Source organism: Mixophyes fleayi, chromosome 4 (genome assembly GCF_038048845.1).
Source record: "Mixophyes fleayi isolate aMixFle1 chromosome 4, aMixFle1.hap1, whole genome shotgun sequence".
In the NCBI taxonomy this organism is placed as follows: domain Eukaryota; kingdom Metazoa; phylum Chordata; class Amphibia; order Anura; family Limnodynastidae; genus Mixophyes; species Mixophyes fleayi.
This window is the reverse complement of record NC_134405.1, coordinates 140,040,018-140,055,514: the sequence shown is the minus strand read 5'-3', so window position 1 is coordinate 140,055,514 and position 15,497 is coordinate 140,040,018.

The window sequence follows — 15,497 nt, the reverse complement described above, 5'->3', positions numbered from 1 at the left end:
TCTGTTCACGTTTTTGCCTGATAATTAATTATACTACACTATATCACTGCCAAACAAGAAGTAGGACTGGTCACAATCTGTTTCATAAATGTAGACCTCCCACAGGATTTTCTAGTTAATTCAGTCAGCAAGATCATCTTAAGGAAGCATAAGTGTCTTCCAGCAGGTGAAGGTGTGTTTTGCCATATAAAATGGTTAGGACTGATCATGCCAAATCTAATCTGATCAGTTTATATAAGGAAGTCAATTGTAAACTGGATCTTGGCAATGCAGATGATGGGGGATGTATTTGGATTTTGTGAAAGCATTTGATACAGTTCAACATAACACATTGATAAACAAGATATAAGCACTGGGACTTTGGGGAAAAATGTATGTACATGGGTCTATAACGGGCTGAGAAAGCGAGCAGAGTGTTATAAATGAACATAATCAGATTAGGATAACGTTATTGTAGTAGTGCCTCAGGTATTATTACTAGGCTTTGCCTTTTTATCAGTTTTAATAGTGATCTTGTAATAGGTCTAGGAAATAAGGTGTCCATATTTGCAGATAACATTAAGTTTTGCACTGGTCATTAACACACAGCAGTGTAAAAAAATGTAATATTATGCATTTAGGCTTTGGTAATAATCGCATTCTATATAATTAAATGGGATACAACTGGGGGAGATCTGAGATGGAAAAGGACTTGGCTACACTAGTAAACAATAAGATGAGTAGCAGAACCCAGGGTCAGGTACCTACTACAAGAGCTACTAAAATGTTAGGATACATACAACGGGGCATAGATACAGGTGAAACAAAAGTAGTTTTGGTATTGTATACATTAATTGTTAAATCGCATCTTGAATATGCGGTACGTTTTGAGCAATTGTGTATAAGACAGACCACGAGATCTTGTGGGCTCATAAATGGTCAAGCTTATTAAAGAAATGATTGCATGGGTGTATTTGAATCTATTTGTCTACAAATATATTCAAGGACAATACAAAGATTGACCAGACAAGCTTTTCACACACAATCACTGGATGGTTTTACAAATGGGTTGGATGTTTTTTAGTAAAAAAAAGTTCAATAGTTATGAGTAAATTAAGCAGTTGGTTTAATTGATTGCCATCTACCAGGAAGTTAAGCAGTACTAAATATAACAAACAGTTGCTTTTAAAATTATCATATTGTTTCTAAAATTTTGCTTTTAGAAAAAAAAAAAAATATATATATATATATATATATATGTTAACCTGTGCATGATACTCATGCATTTTTTTTGTCAAATAATGTCAGTATACCAAATTTCAGGTCATTCGGATGAGCCCTTTCTGAGAAAATAGTTTTTTCCACAGACACACACACACACTAACACACGCCGCTACACATGCAGGGGCGGATCTAGAAAATGTTTGTTCCCCGTGGGGATGTTAGGGCGGGGCGATTTAGACCCCGCCCCCTTTCCGACTTTTGAGGCTGCCGGGGGCTGCACAGTATGTGCAGGTCTGCTCGGCAGTGACAGGCAGGGACAGTGTGCTGCCCGGCTGCTCTGATTGTGTTTAAAACACAATCAGAGCAGCCGGGCAGCACACTGTCACTGCCAAACGGACCTGCACATACTGTGCAGCCGTCAGCAGCAAACCCCTGCTAGGGGGGGGGGCGATTGCCCCGATCGCACCCCCCTGGATCCGCCACTGTACACATGTGTGTTCATGAGGTAAAATTACCTCACGAAAATGAGTTTGACCCCTCAATTCGTCAATAATGTCAGTATACCAAATTTCAGCCCTTTTTGAGGTTTTTTTTCCACACACACTAAGAATTTAGTAGGTCAGTTAACCCGTACATGATACTCATGCATTCTAGTCAAATCAAGCTACTTAAGGTGTTAAAAACTCCCCACTGTCACCCCCGGCAACCACCAACCACTCCCAACTGTCACTTCTTCAAGAAATATATAGGTCAGTGTATAACTCTGCCCAGCAGGTGGCGCTGCAGCTTTTTTTTTTTTTTTTTTTTCACACACAGACAGACTAACACACGCCACTAGCCATTTATATTATTTATATATATATATATATATATATAATGTCCAAAAACTATATATTTGTGTCCAGCAGCATAGAGCTGCGTATGTTACTAGTTTATACAAACGACCATCTAACAAATATAAGTCGCATTCATTTTCTAAATTGACCGCTATGCTGGGATGTAGGAGCAACATAAGTGGTTGACATGGTCTGCATTGATCAAAAGTCTGCAGCTACAGAGTTGAGGTAATGTTTTTTTTGAATGGGCGATGATGTCATTACAGGGGATGGGCACACACCTGCGGCTATAAGTATATGGCCATAGAATGTTATGTTTGACAGATTATTGGTCATTAGACCAGGTGCTAACTTTCCACTATGTGTCAGCGTATACATAAAAATTTTGTGCACAATATGACTATATTAGGATAAGTTCACCTGCCAACGTCAAGGCATCTCATGTAGGCGAGCCCCTAGTCAGTTTATCAGCAAGTGTACTCAGGGTGTCACAAAACCTTTCCTGAGCCTCCATTTTTCAAAGCATGCAGCACCTTAAGAGTGGTCCAACTCCCAAATAGACAAACTAGAATTTGTGAAAAAAGAAAAGGTGCACTTCTTTAAATTAATAAAATGTGTACAAGTGAATAAAATCATTTGAAAAAGTGCAGCCAGGACAATTAAGACCACTGTGTATGTGAGAACAAAATAAAATGTTGTCCCCTTGAGAAAGTCCATTGGACAAAACGTGTCGTCTTGAGACAGATTAAATTAGTGTTTTGGCTTGTTTCAGCTACCATACATACTTGAAGTTCCGTGCGTTCCACAGTTCCTCGGATAGTAAACAACCATATTGTGTTGCTGCCGGCTGGCAGTTTCCACAAGGAAGTCTAGACCCCGAGGATATCTGGAAGGACTGTGGAAACTTATCAGGGACAGAGTAGGGTGAGATCTGCTACTTTTTTGGTGCCGAAGCCTACACTTCATTTTTCATAAAGGAGCTTAAGCATTCATATGAATTTATACTGTTCTCCAGTGTGCATAGGTGTTTTTAATTATATTTTTCAGTTCTATAGAAATAAAATCAGGGAGACTTAGCACATATAGCTAAGCAACATAAGAGGAAATATCATATTACAAAAGTGACAGGTCCAACAACAGGTATATGTTACACCTCTCATTCAGAAATTGCAACACAATTCCAAAATGATTACTATGAACTATATTTTGCCACTTCTTTTAACAAATCTCTGTGTCTTTACCTACCATAGTAAGCCATACTTGTAACCCAACAGAGGAAGAAATTAAATAGAGACATCAGTGCAGGATGGTGTAAATGAAGACTATTTTATAAAATACTACGGGAGTACTTGGTACCTACTTTAACGAATTTATACCAAAAATGTTATAACAATCCTTTTTCCTAAACCAAATTAAATATAGAATTACATTAGGTTTATCGCGTATAGATGAATATCACTCCTAAATCAGGATTTTACATTATTAGTTAAATTAAGGTCCTTCAGAAAACAATGCCCCTGATCCCAACACGACATCAATTAGGCTTCATCTATGGCCATCACTCAGTCAAAGGTAAAAGAACAGCAATAATGGCTGTAGTAGCATCAACAGCCAAAGTGAAATCTTAAAACGTTAAGGGCTAGATTTACTAAGCTGCGAGTTTGAAAAAGTGGGGATGTTGCCTATAGCAACCAATCAGATTCTAGCTTTCATTTATTTAGTACCTTCTACAAAATGACAGCTAGAATCTGATTGGTTGCTATAGGCAACATCCCCCCTTTTTAAACCCGCAGCTTAGTAAATCTAGCCCTAAGTCTTGATGCTGAGGAAACGTTTAAAAAAAATTCATGCAGTGATTTTTAAAACATTTGTACTATAAGCCTTTTCAACTACCATTGCACTATTTATTAAATACCTATACAAAGAACCATCTACGTCATTAATTATTAATGTCATGAAAAGAGAAATTATACCAATGACTAGAGGTATAGACCAAGGATGCTTTACTTGTCTCTAGATCCGCTTATTATAATTTTGCAAGCATGGGACCAATTCCGGGCTATTCAATAAGGAGAATGTAATATTAAATTAATAGCATTTGCAGACAATTTAGTTCTAGGCATGTGAAATCATGAACAAAGCTAACAACCCTATTATGGGGAAAAATTACAATTTGGTATATTTTGGTAATATCAGAATTTGGTGTAAATATAGATAAGTCTGGTTCTAGCATTGGAAAATAAAATACAACCAACCAGGAGTAAATAACTTTGCCTCCAATGGATGAAAAAAAAAGTATTACCTATTTAGGAATGCAACTACTAAAGAGCATACATTATCTTTACCTGCTTAATCTTAAAAACATTTTAGCAAAATCTACTGCGCTTACAGAATGGCAGCATCTTCCACTTTCATTTTCAGGTGGAGGAAACAATTAATATGCCAACATTTCCAAAAAATGTATACACCCTAGCAGTACTTCCTGCTATACTAAAACTTGTGACAAATCTATTATCTATAACTATAAACTATAACTAAACAAAGGAAAGGCTATTTTCCCTTTTATCACATGGGCAAGAGAAGGTATGACTAGCATTGTCTTTAACAGACCAATCTAATAACAAAACCACTCATTTATATGTTAATTCTAAATTCACATTAATTTACTCTCATAATTTAGCTTCTTTATGAGTTCAGCACTATATTCACTATTTTATTCCTCCTGCCAAATTCAGTTTGAAACCGTGAACTGGATATTTAATTATAAAACACACAAACACCTCCCAAAGCAGTTTCTAGTACATAATTGTCTGTATACCTTATTTCAACAGCATAAAAGTGGTATCTCTCAATGGCAATTATAATTTCCATAGCTCCAGGAAACTAGAATTGTCAGCATTCTCATATTCAATTAAACGAACAGCAAGCATGTACAGGTAAATGCATTACACAGGGTATCTCTCCATCTAGAAGTCATCTAATTTGATATTTATCCTCACCATAATACCCCAAATGTACCTATAGAGATGCAACATTATACTATTGCCTATGAGATTTCAGGTAATTAAGAGATTTGGGATTCAGGTTAAGAATTATGTGACTTTACACCTTTTAAATTGCGTGCCCATATTCCCAGAATATACCATACTGGGATTTCTAAATATAAAAGCAAAATTTATAAGAGGGAGAAGAAAGTTCTTATTGATAATTTCAGTAGCATCTAAGTGTATACTTCCAAACTGGATACACTCCAGCTTTCCTTCATTGATTTGTGTAAAGAAACATTATTTTTATATTTAAGATGGATTGTTTGGAAACATCTTTACATAAAGAATTCAAAGTCCAATGTTTTTTTGAAGCTTGGGAGAGATTTATAAACCCGTTGCGTAAATCAACTAAATAACAAATAAAAGTACGTTTTCAAACCACTGGATGGTCTGTAAACAGACTACTGTAAAATGATCTTCCAATTTGATTGATTTTGTCAATTCTAATATTCTTAAACATGTCAATCCCTCTTTGCTCCTCTGCTACATCCCCAATATCCCTTATTCCCTCCCATCATTAATTTGGAAGATCTGTATTAACTTACCTATACAATGGTGTATGCTTATTTGTTCTTTAATTACTAGGAGATATCACATCTGAAGGTAAATCATGTTACTGTAACTTTATATTTATGATGATAATACTATAAATCAATATTGCAGTTATATACCTCTCTATTAAATGCACAAATGCAGATGTTTCAATGTTTTCTTATTTACTTATACTACACAGTCGTAGTCAAAAAGATTGGCACCCTTCTAGTTTTTTCAAATAACTCACAATTTCGTTTAAACATAAGTTGAATTGAATAACGGTACTTGATCTCCAACATTGTTTCTCTAGTAATATTACAGAACCATTGTTTTGGATTCTGCATATAATACTGAACATCCTTTCAAATTAGAAATTGGCATTGACAAATTTATTGACACCCCAGACTTAATATTTCTTCAAAATAAATAAAATCAACCACTTCCTATCGCCATGAATGAGCTTTCTGCACTTCTCTACTTGCAGTATGGTCCACTCTACTTGAGCAAACTGCTCCAGTCCACCCAGATTTGACAGGTGTTTTCTCCTGATCACTGTTTTCAGATGTTTTCACAGGTGTCCTACGGGATTTAACACTGGACTCATTGCTGGCAACTTCAGAACAGCCAAGCATTTTGTCTTGAACCACTCCTTGGTGCTTTGTAAGGTGAACTTGGGGACATTGTCCTGCTGCGGTAGTAATTGTATTAACGATCCTGAAAATTCCGACAGGCTTTAGTCCTACAAGAAAAAAACGAATTCTGACAAAAACTAATACAATATAAGCAGACTTACCTGAACACTGAAGCTCCAGATCTCAGATGGAAGCTGCATGCTGGCAGGCAATCATTCCGAAGACACATGACTCCAGCACTTCAGTTTGACGTCAGCGCGACTTACATCAATGTTAATTTAAAGCGGCAATGTCTAGACCCCGCATGCCGCTTCCATCAGAGATCTGGATCTTCGGTGTTCAGGTAAGTCTGATTATATTGGAAGGGGCGCTCTCATCAGGTATGGGGCGAGAGAGAGAAGCTCGGCGTGGCTGTGGGATATATTTTGTACAGGTTGTCTGGGGTGTTGTACAATTTATAAGCTGTTTCCTTAATTAATGTAGAGATCGAGCTTTTGGAAATCCTCTATCTGAGCTGCTCTCAACAAGATTCATCTGGAGGGGTCCTAGATCCCCCTCCCATTCCCATTCGTACTGGCCTGGCACATCAAAGGTGGTCTCAATGAGCTAATTATAATTCCCAGAAATCATCCCTTTAGTTAGTGGGATATGGAGACACATATGCTCAAAAACAAAATTCTGACCCAAACTCTCAAATTACCACCCCATCTCTCAGCTCCTATGCCTCTCCAAACTTCTTGAGAAAATTACCTACACTCGTCTCACACGTTTCCTTTCTGCAAACAACCTATTGGATCCTCTTCAATTAGGCTTTCTAAACTAAACTAAAGGCGATTACTCTCTTCTAATTCTCCTGGATCTCTCTTCTGCATTCGACAATGTTGACCACTCTCCCCTCATACAGAGGCTACAATCCCTAAGTCTTCAAGACACTGTCCTATACTGGTTCTTATCCTACCTATCTAATCGCTCTTTCAGTGTTAATTTCTCTTGAACAACCTCTACCCCGCTTTCTTTATCAGTTGGAGTACCTCAAGGCTCAGTCTTAGGCCCTCTGCTATTCTCTATCTACACCACTTCTCTTGGAAAACTAATAAGCTCCTTTGGATTTCAGTATCATCTCTATGCGGATGATACACAAATTTATCTATCCTCTCCTGATCTTTTACCATCTGTGTTGTCTTGCGTTACTGACTGTCTTTCTGCCATCTCATCTTGGATGTCCTCTTGCCAACTCAAACTCAATCTTTCAGAAACAGAATTAATAATATTCTTACCCAACAATAAAAGCTTCCTGCCTGACATCTCTATTTCTGTTGACAACATGATCATAAATCCCACCCCGCAAGCCCGCTGCCTAGGTGTAATCCTTGACTGGCAACTATCCTTTGTTACCCACATCAACTCTATATTTACATCATGCTGCATACATCTAAAAAACATTTCCAGAATACGTACATATCTCACACAAGACACTGCAAAAACTTTAATTCATGCGCTCATCATTTCCCGCATCGACTATTGTAATTCCCTCCTTACTGGTCTTCCCAAAATCAGATTCGAGCCCCTAAAATCTATTTTGCTCGCAGCAGCTAGATTAAATTTCCTTGCAAATCATTTTTTGTCTGCTGAGTCACTCTGTCAGTTTCTACATTGGTTGCCTGTTTCTCAAGAATCAAATATAAAATAATTTTACTAACATACAAGGCTGTCAACAGAATTGCACCGACATACATCTCCTCACTTCTCTCAAAATATCTCCCAATTAGACACCTCCGTTCTGCACAAGATATGCGTCTCTTCCCCTTTCATCACTTCCTCCCATTCTCGATTACAGGACTTTTTTCAGGCTGCACCCACTTTATGGAATTCACTCCCTCGCACTTTCCTCTAGTCTTCAAACCTTCAAGTGTTCTCTGATAACCCACTTCTTCAGACAAGCTTATAATATTCCTCTACCACTTTCTTAATCTCCCTAGCTTACCCTATTACCCTATTATCAACCTCTACACAGCTAACACAAAACAACAATCCTCTGACCAACATAGTTGTGTGACTAGGCATACAGCCCACTAAATACTTTGTAAGCTTTGCATTCTAGCCGGACAAATATTCAATATGATGTAGCACTTACCCTTGTGCATCAAACCATTGTCCGATAGATTGTAATCTTGCAAGCAGGGCCCTCTTACCTCTCTGTATGTATGTATTACCCAGTATTGTTTTATTACTGTTTTTTTCCAATTGTATAGCGCTGGCGCTATATAAATAAATTTTGATGATGATTGTCACGAACAAGCTCCCAGCTGCCGTGACTTTGGGGGTGTTTGTCTCTCTTTACCTATCACACAGGTTATAGACCTACTGAATCGCCCCCAAACAGTGATCACACCTCACACACTTCAGGTTTGCCACCACCTATTGAATACAGGCAAAAGGACCCCAATATACTGTCCCACACTGGCACACAAGGCTTCTAGCTATCCATAGAGCAGCAAGACCCACACCAGCAAGCAAAGGGTTAACTCTTCACACCTCCAGACAGTTACACAAATGTAAATACAAGCACGAACAGCTTGTTAATCATATGTATCAACAAATCACACTGTCATTCAAAGGGTTAACTTGGTTGAGCTATATTCTTCTTAACAGGCTAATGGATTTGTTAGAGTATCGAAGACGCAACATATTCAATTATAGATTTAATATACAAAAGTACATGGCATACCGATATAAAAAAAATAGTGAATAAACAATTAATAGATTGATATAACAAGCACAACAGTTTAAAATAAAAGGGTTAACATTCAGAGTAGCACTTACGTGAATTTTTTGGCAAAGGGAAATTGGCTTGGAAGATGGACAGCTTATCAATGTAAATTGATTTCCCAAAAAGTCTGATAATTTCTTCTAACTGGTCTCAGTTTTTTAAAGACACTTCAACACCTGTCCCCACCCCCAGGGGTTGTGTCTGTGATACTTTTTTCAATCACAATTTGCATGTTGCCTGATTTACTACCCAATTCTACTATGTGACCTAACTTTTCTGTGGAGCATCACACAGATCCAATTTCATTATTAATACATTCCCTATGAATTTGTCCATCTTTTGATGCAAAACATGATGGAATTATGACAATGTGACATACCTTTTCCAAAGATATGTGATTATAACTGTTCCCGGATACCGCAAGTACCTGTCATTCACAACCCTGGTGTTATTTCTGCTCCTTAGTATGGAGTGCCACCCAGATTTTCCAAAATATGAACTATGAAGACATTTTCCTTTGAAGCCCATATTTCTATATACCTGTATAGGCTGTCAAATGTGTCCTTTGTCTCCAAGATTCTTACCTAGGCATCTGGCTTTCTCATTTACATTTAGTGATTCTTTGTGCTTACACTACCTATTGAAAGGAAGTCAATTAGGAAGTGGAATACATGATCAAAAACAATGGATGTCTGTGATCTGCATATCTTAAGCAGGTCTCCTCACAAAAGGGTTTGCTCAGCCTAATTACCTCCTACTGGGGTAATTGTTTCCTTTTTAAAAGCATTTGGTCAAACATTTATCAGAGTTCATTTATGTATTAATGCAATATTTTATTTGGGCCCTGGCATTTAATATTCTATTTCATCATATCAGATTTATGCTCTCATCCTGACAATGATGATGAAAGAGTGGGGGTTCGGAGGATTTCAACAGAAGGTAAGGGCATAGCTAAATATCAGACCTGGAAATATTCAAAGAAGAGCAGGCGAAAAGGTTCAAATTTGTGGTGGAGATCCAACATAGAGGCCCAAGTTCTGTCAATGACCAGGTCCGAAACCACTTGTATTCCCACCCATGACTAGTGTTGAAATTGCTGTGACGAGTTACCGGGAGGGAAGCGTGGGTTGCTCCAAAGTGGAGTCAGGGGGGAGAGAGGAGAGGACAATTTGTGTTTAACCTGACATGAGTCCCATAGAGGCAGACAAAATTTACGAGATTGGAGGGAGGAAGCCTCTGGTGATCTGTCTACATTTGGAAGGCCCCAGAGTGATGCCAGGAAGGGGACCTTCATAGAGGTGGGTTTCCAGGTCCACCCATGCTGTGGTCTGATGGGGGACATAGGTAACCGCAATCTGGGATAAATGAGATGCCAAGTGATAGAATTTGATATCCAGAAAACCTCTACCTCTCCTAGCCCTGGGGTTCTTTAGCACAGCCACACAGATTCTAGGGGGTTTGCCATGTCATACAAATTTAATAAAAGAGGAATACAAATCCCAAAACAATATTAACTTTTATGACTCTCGCCAAAATTAATGGCATAAAGTGTAATAAAAACAGTTTGAAGAAAAAAAAGATTTACTAGCCCCAAGTTGTCTCAAATAAACCAATAAAATAACTGGTGAAATATGAAGAATAATAGTGGTTTCTTTAAATGTAATTCTTACAATATGTATAGATATCTAGCATGATTAATAAAATGTAATCATTCTAATAGTATAATTTCATATTAATGATATGTCTTAATAATTGCATCAGCACTTATGTGATGTATTTGTTAGAATGCAGGCTTAACTCAGTCTGTTACTTAGATTCCAATGGTATATAACTTTGAGCTGTCCTCTGATTGATAACACCATCTCAGGATGGTGATAGCAGAAGAACAGTACAGGAGAAAATGCTTTAATAGCAAAACAAAGCATTTCCATCTATTGTAATATTTAGTTTTTTAATCTATATTTTCCAACTTTTTTTTTCATATAAAGTATGGGCTTCCAGGTCCAGCTTGCCGACTCATGGATGTGCAGAGGGCACTGTACTGGCTTGGTGAGCAGTAAGAGTCCTCTTCCACTGCCAACCAGTATCACTGGGGAGGTCAGTTTATACTGATCACAGTGTATAGTGATAAAACATAGACAATCTCTATTAAGAAGATCCATCAGTATTGACCCCTCCACTCCACATAAATTGCCTTGACCAAAGTCACCAACAATCTTCTCACAAGGGTCCACTTCTTCATGCTTATCCTTCTGGGCCTCACTGCGACCTTTGACACTGTGGAACATCTACTCCACAAGCTTCACACCTTCGGCCTGTCTAGCACTGTACTTTTGCTGTTCACCTCCTACCTCACCAATTGTTTCTTCTCTGTTTCTACCTCTGGTCCCCCTTCCCACATCCATCCTTTCCATAGGAGTCCTACAGAGTTATGTCCTTGGCTCTCTACTCTTTTCTCTGTACACCTTCTCCCTGGGTTAACTCATCAGTCCCTTTGGTTTCCAGTACCACCTCTAAGCCAACGACACTCAACTCTACCTCTTATCTCCTGATCTCGCCTCTTCCCTCCTCTCTCGGGTGTCCAGTTTCTTCTCTACCATCTCCTCCTGGATGTCCTTATGCTTTCTCAAACTTAACATGGCCAAAACTGAACTCATTGTCTTCCCTCCATCAAGAGTCTTATCCTCTCACAATCTCTCTATCACTGCTGAAAACACCATTATATCATTTGTTCCTCAAATTTGCTGCCTGGGTGTCATTCTTGACTCCTCCCTCTTCTTCGACCCTTATATTCAATCGCTTATCCAATCATTTCGCTTCCAGCACTGCAACATCGCCCGTATCAGACCCTTTCTCTTCCAGAATGCCAAAAAAACTGTTATCCACTCATTGATCATTTCTTGTCTCAACTACTGCAACCTTCTCCTTACTGGTCTCCCCCTCTCCCATCTTGCTCCTCTTTGATCTATGCTTAATGCTGCAGCTAGACTTATCATCCACTCTCGCCATTCCTCATCGGCCTCTCCTCCTGCCAAGCCTTACACTGGCTCCCCTTCCCTTACAGAATCTTCTTCAAACTCCTCACCATCACGTACAAGGCCTTCTCCAACTCCACTTCTCCCTTCATCTCCAACCTCTTCTCCATAAATACTTCCTCCTGCTCTCTCTGGTCGGCCAATGACCGTTGCCTTTTCTCCCCTATGCCAACCACATCTCACTCCCATATCCAAGATTTTTCCTGTGCTGCCCAGGGCCATCTTAACAACATTATGGGCCTCCGGGCAAAGCAGTGCACCGGGGCCCCTAGATATAGATATAGATATATAGATGTATACAGATACAGATATAGATATAGATATATAGAGATAGAGATAGATAGATGTACTTGCTCAGTGACCCTTGAAAGGTTTTTTTGCAGGTTTTTTTCTTTTGCAGGATTATTTATTCTCATTAAGAGCCGTGCCTATGGGGCCCCCTTGCCCGTTGGGCCCCCGGGCAGCTGACCATCGTGCCCAATGGAAAAGATGGCCCTGGTGCTGCCCCCCACGACTGGAACACTCTCCCTTGCTCTTATATATATATGACCGGATAGGGGGGCGCGGTACTATCTAAAGGGGCAGATGGTGTTTATAGCAGCCGAGAGAATTCACGCAAGTCCCCAGGTTTCATGCAGCTGGCCTCAGACAGTTTAATTCAGTAAGGAAAACAAAAGATAACTCCAAAAATAAGTGTATGGGTATATATATGTATGTGTATATATATATATATATATATATATATATATATATATAAAAAAATAAATATGTATATATGGGTCACTTAACTAGGATGACAGCCTGCTCTATGGGTGTATTTTTTCCTTGTGTGTTTCAGGCTGTCCCCCTCCCTGTCAGCTAGACTTGGGGTGCAAAATGGTCCCTTCATCTATATATATTATTTCTTTCTTATCATGTTCATCTTCATATGATATTCTTAGGTTTACATGCAGTTCATAGGTTTTATGCACCGTTCTGTCTCGGATGTTTTTCTTTTGTCATTTTCCTGATTTCCTATACTGTTGCTTCAGTCAACTCCTGGTTCTATGGTCTGACTCGGCCTCTATGGATACATAACTTTATTCCCATCTGTTTCCTAGACATGGGTTGTAGTTGCTTTACAAGCAAGCTCCATGCCCCCATATGTTACCTATTTTGCCGATTTCAGGGTTATTTCAGTTCTTTTCCCCTCCCATTCCTCTTGCCTTTCTCTTAGACCAGCCTCATTCCCTTCCCCCTTCCCCAACAGATGTCTTCTCCCCTTTTTTGATTTTGTACCCATTACTTTGGCTAGAGACATTTTCAGTCCCTTTACATGTCAGGCACATCCATTGCCTTCCCCCAGTTTCATGGTTAAACTTATCTCTCTAAATGTTCAGGTTTAAATTCCCTGAATAAAAGATGGTTGGCCTTTAGCCTCTTCTTTAAGCATAAAGCTGATGTCGTAGCATTTTAGGAAACCCATTTTTTATCTAGAGCACCCCCCCCTCCCTATATCAGGGATAACCTCTACCCCCTCTGCTACTCAGCTAATGGTCCCATGAAACTCAAAGGCGTGGCTAATCCTTTTTACTCCAAAATTTTGTTTGTCCTCTGCCATAAGTGTGAAGATAAATAGAGAAGGTTTCTGATCTTAACCGGTTTCCTGGAGGAGAAGCCCTATACACTTGTCTCTTATATGCCCCGAAATGCAGACAGATTCCCTTGCTCTGTAAACTGCTACCAATGAACCTGGAGGCACTTCTATATTTACATATTGGTTTACACTAAAGGCAGTTCTGAGGGGGGTGGCAATACAAACAGGCTCCCGGCTTAAGAAAGCAAACGCTCATCTCCAGCAGAAACTGAAATCCAAACTCTCCTCCATGAACCCTCCTAATAAGTCCTTTCCTTCCCCTGCTCTAAAAAGTGAGCTGACCCAAGTTAAAAGCAACTCCAGAAACTATTTCTGGCCCTCACAAAGGCTGCCTTATCCCGACTCTGCCACAAGTTTTACACTACTGGCAATGAAACGGGATGGATGCTGGCTAAAAAAACTCAGGGGACAGCAGGTCAGAAACCGAGTTATTGCCATCCTGTTTGCTAAGTACTATGTGGACCTTTACAATCTTAAAGATGATTTAGCTATGCCACAACCGTCACCTACTGACATCCATGACTTGCTCCGTCATCTCCGTCACCTGATCAGGTGGGATTTGTGATGGGGCAACAGGCTTCCGCCAACACGAGGAGAGTCCTCAATATTGTAGAATATGGTGTGGTACAAAGGAACAAGCTGCTAGTGCTTCCTCTGGACACGGAGAAGACATTCGACAGGCTCCATTGGGGCTTCATGTGACAAGTTTTACTTAAATTTGGCTTTGAGGGAAATATCTTTAATGCAATTCTGGCCCTATACTGTGGCCCATTCGCTAAAGTCTTTATCAACGACTCCCTCTCCGACAAATTTGGTATTTCCCATGGCACCAGACGGGTGCCCTCTGTTGCCTCTTATCTATATACTAGCTATAGAACCCCTGGCTGAACACTTCCTTTGTTCTACAGAGTGTAGGGGCTTAGACCTCCAGGGAACATACCACAGTATTTGCCTTTTTGCTGATGATGTCTTCCTCTTCATGTGCAGTCCAGAGACCTCATTAGGGCCGCTTCACCAAGTAGGGGTCTACTATAGCCGGGCTTCCTATTATAAACTAAATATCACCAAAATTGAGGCCCTCCCACTTATTACCCCACCAGAACCTTTGGCTTGTTTGAAATCCTGCTTCAAGTATGCCTGGAAGGAGAAATCTCTTTCACATTTAGGGATCCATATCCCTTCAGGCATATCTGAAGTGATTGATATCAACTATCCCCTGTTAATTGACCAGCTTTCTAAGACCATTTGTCAGTGAGTTTCAAGTCAATGCGAGAATAAGTATTATGGGCAAGGGAGTGGTAAGTAAATGGTTTCAGTATCTGATGCCATATTGCCATTTGGAGAAGTTTAGTAAATTAGCTTTCAATTTAAAAACACATATTTGTATGGTTTAGAGTTAGGACCACCCTATTAGCAGAAACGCAGTGAAGTGGCGGGTGGCTTTCCGTACATTTGCAAATGTGTGCAACTAAAAGCTTTGCATTTTTATGTACAAATAGAAATAGCAACTGATTTGCTGGTTATAGCAGTGTGCTGGGGGATTTTTCTCTGTATTTGTTCTCAGCTTTCTAGGATGTCTACCTCTTGGATGGACTATGAGGTCTCTTGGCTGGGCAGGGTGGCTGCTTTAAAAATTATGTTGCTCCCTAAGCTTATGTGTGTTTTCTGCACACTTCCCTACCTCCTCCCAAAAATTGTTCATGGATGCGCTCCACTCACTGGTGCTTAAATATATCTGGGGCAAGTTTTCTCATTTGTATTTTTCACTAATGGCTTTTACCCAAGAGATAGGGGAGATCTAGAT